Source organism: Mytilus californianus, unplaced genomic scaffold, assembly GCF_021869535.1.
Source record: "Mytilus californianus isolate M0D057914Y unplaced genomic scaffold, xbMytCali1.0.p SCAF_3, whole genome shotgun sequence".
NCBI classification, from domain to species: domain Eukaryota; kingdom Metazoa; phylum Mollusca; class Bivalvia; order Mytilida; family Mytilidae; genus Mytilus; species Mytilus californianus.
The window spans coordinates 121,315,708-121,327,131 of record NW_026262679.1 but is presented as its reverse complement, the minus strand read 5'-3'; the positions used below and the strand labels follow the sequence as shown (position 1 = coordinate 121,327,131).

At 32.4% G+C, this 11,424-nt stretch overlaps 1 long non-coding RNA gene across 1 annotated transcript in view; it reads left to right on the top strand.

The window, feature by feature from the left end:
• The first annotated feature begins 2,021 nt into the window (after positions 1 to 2,021).
• LOC127736015 (uncharacterized) overlaps positions 2,022 to 11,424 on the top strand; it is a 32,619-nt gene continuing 23,216 nt past the window's right edge. The window contains exon 1 of the long non-coding RNA XR_007998691.1: positions 2,022 to 2,129. This is a non-coding gene — a long non-coding RNA (uncharacterized LOC127736015). The remainder of the gene's footprint in view (positions 2,130 to 11,424) is intronic.

The following is an 11,424-nucleotide window of genomic DNA, read 5'->3' as shown; positions in this document are numbered from 1 at the left end:
CGAAAGTCTTACGGTCTTAATTGGCTATGCATATGTTCCACTCGTCGTTGCCACAATCCGTTCCTTCTATCAATTTTCATAAAGTGGCTCCGGAAACGACTTACGATCGCCTTTTTACTTGTCTTGATCACCACGACGGCTGCAACTTTCAGAGCAGGAACATTGTTCCCTTCCGGAGCACTATAGCTAACTCTTTGGTTTTTATTAAAGGATTTGTGTTGCTCAATCTGTAGTTTTCTGTGTAATGTTTTGCAGATATAGAAATAAGGAGATGTAGTATGATAAAATATACGGGCTCCTGACCGGACAGGTACATAAAGCGGAATAAAGCATTTTTTTTACGCTCAACTCCCTCCCCTACCCCAAAAGGTGCTGTAACAGCAAAATATAAGAACAAACTTCAAATTATTTTATATTTGTTGGAAAGGACTTGAATCGTCAGATAAAAACTAATAGAAAACAAGAACACAATGTATTGATCTAAGAGAACAAGCAGTTACTGAAAGTTAGAACAAAACCCTATTTCAACAGGCAAAGGAAAATGTTGTCCCAGACAAAAAATATCAATCAATACACCTCCGACGGGTTTAGTGTAAAACATCATAAACAGTCCAAGAAAAGCATGACCTTTTGCAATGCCAAAATATAAGTAGCGACAGCCTGAAGAACCATAATATAAGTGTTCATAAATGTATATCATAACATGTTTAGTGATGTATTAAATCATTAAAAATAAAATCAATGTTCAAAGATCTTAATGCAATGTTGAATTTATACCCTTTAAAAATAAGTTTAATCAAAGGATCAATAAGTTTAGATAAATCGTTTCTGAATTTACGAGCTCTATAAACCGCATATCACCGTAAAAATCAGGATGTGATATCCCGTTAATAACATGGTTTCTACAGGTACAGCCAAACTTCCAATCCTGTAAATGTTGTAAGTAATTTATGGTAACAACTATTTGTATTCTCTGTTTTTCCTCTTTTTGTTCGTGGTTATGCCTGTCATTCGACTTATGAGGTTTTATTAACCTCTTGGTATCTTCTTATCTTCATTTCATTTTAATACACACATTTAAAATTGTTGTATATTTATTTCAATTCGGAGGTCAATTAAAACATCTATTTAACACCAAATGATAATTATATGTAATTTTCTGTCAAGATCAACCATGTATCTCTAGATCATTCAGAGTAAGATCAAAAGTTCATTAACTGACAGTTTCAAAATTGTCTTCTTGAGGCAAAATGAAATCTTTCATTAAACCGAATCTTAAAAGATGGAACATTCAGTTTTCGGATGTAGTGGTCGGATCACGTTAGTTGTGATGATGTTGATATGTATTATGAACCTCCAAATCTAATTTCTAAAACTTGTTTTGTACATGGTATTCGAATTTTAAAAAAGACCTAAAGTAATACAACTGTAACCCAAGTTTCTTACAAATGAAGAGAAGAGTTAGGGACACATAGCACTAAAGGGAACCAAGACTTGATAAGTCATCAGAACTTTTAATAGCAGGACGATATTGAACCGTCTTACCAAATTTAAAGCTGCAAAATTTCGAAGCAGACGACATGTTTAGTTTTTGTTATTAGTTTGTTTTTGATTAAGTTTTGAATTGTCAGTTGTCTTTCTTGATCATTTTATATATATAACAAACATATTGGTACCTCTTTTAACCTTTTTGGTACCCCTCTAAAAAAGATTAATATAACATAGGTTTTAATGAAAACTGCCTTGTACCGGATTCGACCTTTTGGTGAAAACATAGCTATGCATTTGATAATGACAGCATGTCACACGAAGATTACGCCAAGAACTGGATAATTTTTCCGCTTTCCCCAGGCAAAACGACTCATTAATATCGTTTTAATGTTTTTGAAACAGATGGGATAATTTTTCTTACAAAAAAATAAACTATATAAACAATTATCATTTATTATAAAGTTATGAAATCAAATTAGTATTCAAAATTCGGATACATCAAAATACAAATCATTTGAAAAACATTTTTCCAACGCACAGATATACTTCAAAAATGAAATTTAACATCATGTTTTTTATGGTTGTGATTATTTCATTCAGAGAATGCCATTCTTGGTGCAGAGCGGAGCCAGTTTCAGGTAGTAAAGGTTTTTTTTATATACGCATGTGTTGTCGAATATTAACTGAGACAAGTGTATCTATATCAATCTCATCTTATTTATTTTAAATGTGAGGAGTTACTGAATCTGGTAATATGAAACATGTCACCGTTAGTTAATGAAAATGTTATAAACTTCTCTATTAAAACTTTAAAATCAAAACTTTGTTATTCATTTTTTTTTTGTGTATATGTTTTACATAAAATATAATTTCTTTAATTTTGATTTTATAACATTGAAAATTTATTATTTTTCTAGTATTGTAAATTTGCCAAAAGAAAACTACCTCAGTAATCGTCTGATTATAAAACTGATATGTTCCCACCCCAAGGGTGACTTGGGAATAAAAGTATGGTCACGTGTGGTCTTCTTCCATCCGGCAGCTTTGGAAAAGTGGGGCGTCCGTTTAGTTATGTGGGCTGTATAAAGACGTAGCCGCTATTACAGGACCTACTTATTGTAATTTTTGTTAGATTTTAGTTACATTAATTATATGGAAAATTGCATTGTTCGCACTCTCATGTGTTTAATTCTTGCCAGATTTTTATCAAACTTATATCATAGGTTTATATTAGCAATGTCTTGCACGAGTTCTAAAATCAGTGCCGATCAATTATTTTTAAAAGAGTTATGTCCCTTGGAAACATTAAATATATGGAAAATTGCATTGTTAGAGCTCTCATTTGTACAATTCTTGCCAGAATTTTATGAAACTTGTATCATAGATTTATATTAGCAATGTCTTTGACAAGTTTGAAAATCAGTGACAATCAATAATTTCTAAAGAGTTATGCCCCTTGGAAATATTAATTATATGAAAAATTGACTTATGAGCGCTCTAATGTGTACAATTCTTGCCAGATGTTCATGATATTTATATCATAGGTTAATATCATCAATGTCTTTGACGAATTCAAAAATCAATGCTGATCAATTATTCTTTAAAGAGTTATGTCCCTTGGAAATATTGATTATATGGAACATTGCATTGTCAGTGTTCTCATGTGTACAATTATTGCCAGAATTTTATGAAACTTATATCTGAGATTTATATCAGGATTGCCTTTGACACTTTCGAAAATAAGTGCCGATCAAATATTTTTAACGAGTTATGCGCCTTGGAAATATTAATTATAATGGAAATCATATTGCATTTCCTCTAAAGCCTTCATTTCTCTAAGATATAAATAAAAAGTTTTAAAGAACAACAAAAAAAGTGCTTTTTTTAGTTCTTGCCCTTGTACATTGGATAGATAAAATATTTGCAACGCGGGGGACATTGGTTTTTTATTAAAAATACGTATGAGGTTTATTTATGTATATACATGAAGCAATACAGTGATGCTGTTTGATACTATATTTAACTTTTGAGCTAATTATCTGAAATATGACAGAATGTCTTTTTTAATTTAGTCTTATACAAGATACATGGTATTTCATTCAAAAATTAACGGTCCCCGAAGAATGAAAAGATAGGAACAAATAAGATTTGTAATAAATGTAAGATACAAAATGTATATGGAAACTTTAGTTAAACCTTTCTTCTATTTCAAACCTATTTATACACATTTAGAATTACAAAACCAAGCTATAAAAGACCCGACATGACAAATGCAAAACAATTCAAAGGAGAAAACAAACGGCCTGATTTATCTATAAAACAATAAACGAAAAACAAATATGATATACAGCAACAAAAGACAAAAAATGAAATCCTGGTTCCTGGCTTTGGACAGACACATACAGAATATGGTGGGGTTAAACACTTTTTTAGTGCGCCCACTCCTCATCACAAGACAGTAGTTTAACAATACAACATAAGAGCAAACTATTAAAATCAATCGAAAAAGTCGTATCTCATCAGATCGATACAAAGCACAAAAAACAACTAGCAAAAACACTAAAAACACAAAGCACAGATTTAAGAGTACTCGCTAGTTCAAAGCCAATAACGAATAATAAAAAAATCATGTATCTAAGACTAAAATATCAATCAGTAGATCCCCAATGGATTTAGTATAAAGACTTCATAAACAGTCAAAGAAAAACACGATCTAGTGCAATGTATCACTTCCGTATGCTTTATAACAATAAAACGAAGCAAATTTTAAGGATGTTTGCTCCTCTTGTCAGATATTCGGAATCCTCTGGTATTATCCATGGAGTGCCAATGAAAAATTTTGCCCACCAATCTCTACTTTTTTTTCATAATTTTATTACATATAGTTTGAAAAGCCATATTTGAAAATCTTATAAAATCCTTGTTATGTTTTCATAGTTTTTTAAAAGAAAAAAGATGTCAATGCTAAATGTATGAAAAACCTCGGACGCGGACCCTTTTTTTCCTTCTTTTTTTAGTTCCGTTATTTATATACTATCAATTTATAACAGTCTTTTCAAAATTTTGATATTTTTAAACAGACGATCCGCGAGCGAACATCCTAAAATAGTGTCTTGAGGTGTGTTGACACGATTTTTAGGTCTTTTGACGTGTTATATTTGTCTCAAGATTCCTAGAGACACTGATGATAATTTGCAATGTATACATTAAAAGAAATTATCGGAAGATACCAAAGGGAGAAACAAAACTCTAAAGTGTAGATATAGCAACACAATCATGACAAAAAAATGAAAAACGGCGAAAAAAGTGCAACCGTCTACGAAACACTACAAAAAAATCTTCAGACTAAGCAGCACGAACCCTCCGGAAGGGTAGGCAGATCCTGCTCAACATGTCGGATACCCAGCGTTTCAAATCAATAATTATTTTTTTTATATACAACTAGTATTCATATACAGCCTGTGATCAACGTCATTTCAAAGAATATACCTATATGGAAAGTAAAAAAATGTAAAAAGATATATGTATGTATATAACATTCTAGAATAGGCAATGAAATAACAAGCGTGGGGCCAGAATATAAGATTGTTCAGGATGGTTTTACTCAACGAGCAGTTTTGAAGTCGGATAACAATAAAGAATGCTCTTCGGTTACTGCAGTTGGCAGGTAAACCAGTTGGACACTGATTCGGTAGAAGTGTTGTGGCATTTTGGAATTAAAGCCATATTCAAGAAAGTATGACACTTTTAACATGATAAAATATATATTGTATCGTTTTGTTGGAATCTATATTTTGACCATTACACGTTAGTTACAATGGTACCGGTATTACCTTTTCAGCAAGTCATGCCCTATGTGTTGACGTCAGTATTATCGAAATGTCATCAAGGAAATCGTATGTTGTTGAAGACATCAACAAGACTTGTTTGATATTCCAATTAGATTGATATCAGTTGAGGCCATTGAAAAGTTAATGTTTGTTGAACTATTTACCTGGGGTCTCACAGTTTCTTTTATCTTTCAGTAATAAATTAGCCATATTATCACATTTTTGTTTTTATTGTTTATAAGTGAAAGCAGTCCGAACACAAAGCTGTTTCTCTCTCAATATACACATGTTAGTCAAAACGCTTTTTGGGGGTTCGTCAAATAAGTAACGAAGCCTTGAAGACCAAACGTTAAAATTGATTCGAGTACTCTAAGATCGTAGTGCAAATAATTATGACGTCTTTAATTGTTTTTGCTGTGACGCCTTCCTACGACGTAATAATTACGACATCTTGACAGATTTTTGTTTTGAGGTATCTATGATGAGTTAATTTTCAATAACTTGGTCGATGACACTGCTGTTGGAGTTTTCCTCCACGAGGACATCACCAGGCTAGTTTTTCACAAAAAATCGTACGATTTACGTTTACGATTAAATTACGTTAAGAGTGAGATTTTAGCTACGAATGTTTCATAAAGGTGATCGTAAACGTAACGTAAACTTACGATTACAAAGAAAAAAGGGTGCTTTCTTTGACACCCGCGTTAATGTCTAAAAAAAGAATTATACTTTCAAAACCAGGAAGAAAATTTATATCAGATTATTTTCAGCTAAGCTCAGGACATTTGTATATTTCTCGTGATATACTAATATAAGTGAGAGAAAAAAATGCTTACCGAAAATCAGACCAAAATTGCTTGTATGCCGAAAATACAATGTGCATTAAAATACATAATTAATCGATGAATATCTGTGAAAGGAGTCATAATAAACTCCTACAACTGTTCCAAATGAAATATTTAGGGTAAAAACCGTCTGTTTTTTTAATTTGGAGCGAACGACGTAAAAATTCTGCGAACCTGTACTTTTAATGACGTCATAAATAAAACTCTACGGAAACGCATTGTCAGCGTCATAAACAATGTGATATACGGTCATTGACTGTATATCACAAATGATTATACGGTCAATGCAATTTGACTGCGCAAATAGTACAGCTGCAGTATATATATGCTTAATATACAGCTTTAATTTATTTCTTTGACAGATTCAACCGCGTCACCAGGACATTTACACATCTATATACTCTTTAAGTGTTACACAAAATTAAGTGCATACTTTTTGGCAAATGTTTTTATATGTTTATTTTGAGATATTTGGAATCAAAACAGATAGTAGTAGATGCATGCTGTAAATATACTGAACTCGGAAGAAAATGTCAAAGATAGAAAAAAATCTCCATACTATCAACAAACAAAACTATAAACAAATAACTAATATTCAAGAAAATTTTGAAACGTAATAGGGGCCTCGGTGGACAAGTTGTCTAAAAAGCTCAACTACAGCAATCACTAGCCTGTTAACACTGAGGTTGTGAGTTCGAACCCTCTCATGGCAGGTCGTTCGCCGTACTCTGACGTTAATTGAATTGGATTCGCCACCATATAACACATAGTTATAAAAGTGGTGTTAAACATCAGAAATCAACCAATCAATGTAACGTAATGAACATCAGGAGTATTTTGTGGAATAAAATATTCCCTAGCTGGCGAAATAGCTCATCATAGTATTTGTTTCATAAGCTGAAATACATCCACGCCATATATATTCTAGATGGAATCCGTCAAATGTTTTTTCGTACATGAGGTGTATACTTTTGTACTTTTACATTTATGTCATAACACTCGCCGTATGTGAACTATACGGAAGCCGGTACGTGTCATGGGGATTTTTTTTTAACTCATTATAACAACTTAGCTTACTCGTTATAACGACTAAGCTAACTCGTTATCATGACTTAGTTTGGTTAACTCGTTATAACGACTTAGCTAACTCGAATGGACAAGTGGTGATACAGGCCGTGTTTTAATTGGGCCCGTTGTCACTTTCATTTAATTTGTTAAATTGTAACCTTCGAAAAATCCTGACATTTTTGTATTTATTTTATATACCAGTATTTTGTTCGTAGCAACATGTATAAAATGTGCTTAATAAACAGCTTTAATTTATTTATATGACAGACAGGACATTTACACATCTATATGCTCTTTAAGTGTTGCAGAAATTAAGGGTATACTTTTTGGCAAATGTTTTTATATTTTAATTTTGAGATTTTTGGAATCATAACAGACACTAGTAGATTCATGCTATACATATACTAAATTAGAAGGGAAATGTCAAATATAGGAAAAAATGTCAATACTATCAACAAACTAAAGTACAGACACATAATTATATTCAAGAGAATTTTGTAACGTTATAGGGGCCTCGATGGACGAAGTTGTCTAAGTAGTTCAACTACAGCGATCACTAGCATGTTAACGATGAGGTTGAGTTAGAACCGGATCGTGGCAGGGGCGTTCGCCATACTCTGACCTTAATTGACTTGTATTCGCCACGATATAGTACAGAGTAATACAAGTGGATTTAAACATCAGCAATCAATCAATCAAGAGTCTTTTGTTGAATACAATATATCCTTTACTTTTATGGAGAAATAGCACATCACCGTGTATGTGTTTCATAAGTTTATAGATCTACGCCATATCTATTCTTTGAATAATATTTACACATTTTGTCTCTTGCTATAGGTGGAGTCCGTAAAATGCTTTTTTATGCATGAGGTGTATACTTTTGTACTTTTACAATTATGTCATAACAATTGCTGTATGTGAACTACTATACGTTCTCCCTTTCAATTCCAATGAATTGACTGGTATAGACAAAAATTATAGTGCCTGATCTTCTCTCGTCATGAAGTGGTCGTCAGTTCGGATGTGCTGGATGTATTAATACACAGCCACCTCCGCTCGGAATAGAAATGTAAATCCGATGCCCCGTGTATGCGAATTCCACACTCTCTGCACGTTGAATAATCTTTGTAATATCGTCATCATGGGTCTGTTGGTGGTCTGGTGCAAGGCAAAGCCTTTATACTTGCCGACGTACCTTACAGAATCAACATATTTTGTTTTCGTCTACATGAAATATTGCAACTGTATGGTCAACATGGAACGATCTGCCGTCTGTCTGTCCGTCCGTCCGTCATCAATCATACAGTATTTCCTGTCAAGTAACATAGCTAATATATTGATGCAATTTATATAATTATTTGTTGATTTCTTTGTTTGTAATTTGTTGATGTTCCTATTACTGTGTTCTTTTATGCATAAAATCACTATGATCGACGATTATAGGAACCGTCTTAAAATTATAATGAAATTATATATATCGAATATTTTTTTGACAAATACAAACATATGTATAGGAACACTTAAAAGGATACATCGAGGGAACAGAAAAGTATTTCGAGGGAAAATAATATATCCAAAACTTTGAATTTTTCGAAATACTGAGGATTTTCCATCCCAGGAATAGATCAACTAAGCTGTTTTTGGCAAAACCTTTCGGAACTTTGGGTCTTCAATGCTACTCAACTTCGTACTTTATTTTGGCCTTTTTTAAACTTTTTTGATTTGAGCGTCACCAATGAATCATTTGTAGACGAAACTCGCGTCTTGCGTACACAATTTTAATCCTGGTATCTCTGATGAGTTTATTTCCTACGACGTAATAATTATGACGTCCTGCAAAAAAGTGGAATTTCATTATATTTTTGTGATACCTTTTCTGAAACCATTCATCTTTCAAGAGATCAAATAAAAAAATATATGAATTTCATCTCATTTTTCAACTTTTAGTCATGATATTTTGACCCCTCAACCATGCAAAATTGATTAAGCCTCTCGTCTAATAGGTCAACGTTATAATTTATAATAGCCATTAAACTACTTAAACTAGTTATAATGCTGCAATAAGGAGGATGAATGCAAAATAATAGTTGGAAAAGATTGTATAATGCTTTTACATAGCCATGGTATTTTGATCGCCTACCTTGGAAAATGTAACCCCCTCCCCTAGGAGGTCAAAATATGTATTTTATAATAGAGTTTACACTATTTCAATCGTTGTAATAATAAGTATAATGAATACAAAACAAAATTTTGAAAAATTTATAATCCCTTTTCTCTTTTTGAATGAAGAAAACCCACGAGATTGAAAAGATTTCAAAACACTTTTTCTAAGCCATGGTATTTTGACCCCCCTAACATGGAAAATTGAACCCTTTTGAATAGTTACAACGGTGACGTATATACCTTAGGCATAATGACATCGGAACAAGTGGCCAACACCGCCTCGTCCAGGGTAGATCAAACAATGTTGCATACAGATACTCCTTCTTCTAAATAGCAGTATAAGGCTGGCATTTCCTACAATTCGGCACTGTTGCTTCAGTTTCTATAGAGGGGTTTATGATTAATCTTGGGGTTAGCCTAACCAGTTACTAGATAGGGCATAAAGTATATGGTTTAAGGTCAAGGATCAGTGTATGACCAGTACATAATTTTTTTTTTAATTTAGTTCTCGATTAGATATTGAAAATATACATCGAAAAATGTAAAAAAGAAGTATAAATTTTCTATTGTATAAATAACAGAATTTGTAGATGTACATAGACTATAGGAGTACATATGTGATCGCCTGACATGAGTAGCCTGACTCAACTTAATAAAGTCGGCAACTGTTCTTAAGCCGAAAGAATTTTTAAAGTGATCTAAAGTGAAAAAATGCATATTTTTCGTCGCTTTTTAAAATACATTATATACATTAATAGACCTATTTCACAAATTCATAATTGACTGTATTTCTAGATGTATAAATATAAAAGAATAACTGTTAGTTTAAATGTGCATTTCATATACATAGTGCATCTTTTTCATTCCCAATCCCAGTTACAGAGTTGAAAAGGTTATACTTTGGTCACAAAGGGTTACACTTAAAATTAAAATCATACATTGGTTATTGTTGTTACTTTTCTCATAAGTGGCATCATTTCATTCCTAAGTCCAGTTACAGCATTACAATGAACCTTTTTTTTTATGAAACACAGGAACCAACGACACAACTGAAGAACCATAAGTGTTCATAAATAGATATCATAAGATGTTTAGTAATGTATTAACTCATTTAAAATAAAATCAACGTTCAACGATCTTAAAACAATGTTAAATTGACACCCTCAAAGAATAAATTTATTCAGAGGATCAATAAATTTCTATGAATCGTTTCTGTATTTACGAGCTGTATAAACCACATCACCGTAAAAATTAGGATGTGATATCCTGTTATTAATATCTTTTCCTAACTCATTCGGTATTCAGCAGCTTGCAGCTGCTACTCCGACTTTATAAAACGTCACCAGAGTCTGAGCAGAAAGTTGATGAACCAGAGTTATGTCAAACAACGTCTCGTCCTTTTTCTAAAAAAGTTCATCGGAAGATACCAAGACCTTGTTGATAAATATTCCGTATCACATTCACAAATAATACACGATGGGCGTGAAGTATCGATTCTAGGTACTGACATTGTTTATCATCTTAATTACGTGTGATAGTATTCTTTTATTTGTCTTTGTAAATTATTTACTTTACTAGTTAGTCCTTTTTGGTAATATCCTCTTGGCGTGGCTCGGTACTTATACATCCTGTCATTGTGTTATTGTGCTATCGTCATTTTTTTTATTCTTGTCTTTCATCTTTGCTTATGTGCATTGTCTATATGCCATTTTGTTTTTCTTGGTTGACATATTTATTTGTTTTTATAGTGATAAAGCTTATAACACAATGTTTGGCAGCTGTACCCCTATTTTTGACATGTTTACCTATTATGTCTGTTTGTCTTGTTCACACATTGTTGTCAAAATGGAATTTTATGCGGCTATAAAACCAGGTTTATTCCATCATTTTCTACATAAGGAAATGCCTGTACCAAGTCATGAATATGACAGTTGTTTTCCATTCGTTTGATGTGTTTGAGCTTTTAATTTTGCCATTTGATAAGGGACTTTTCGATTTGAATTTTCCTTGGAGTTTGGTATTTTTGT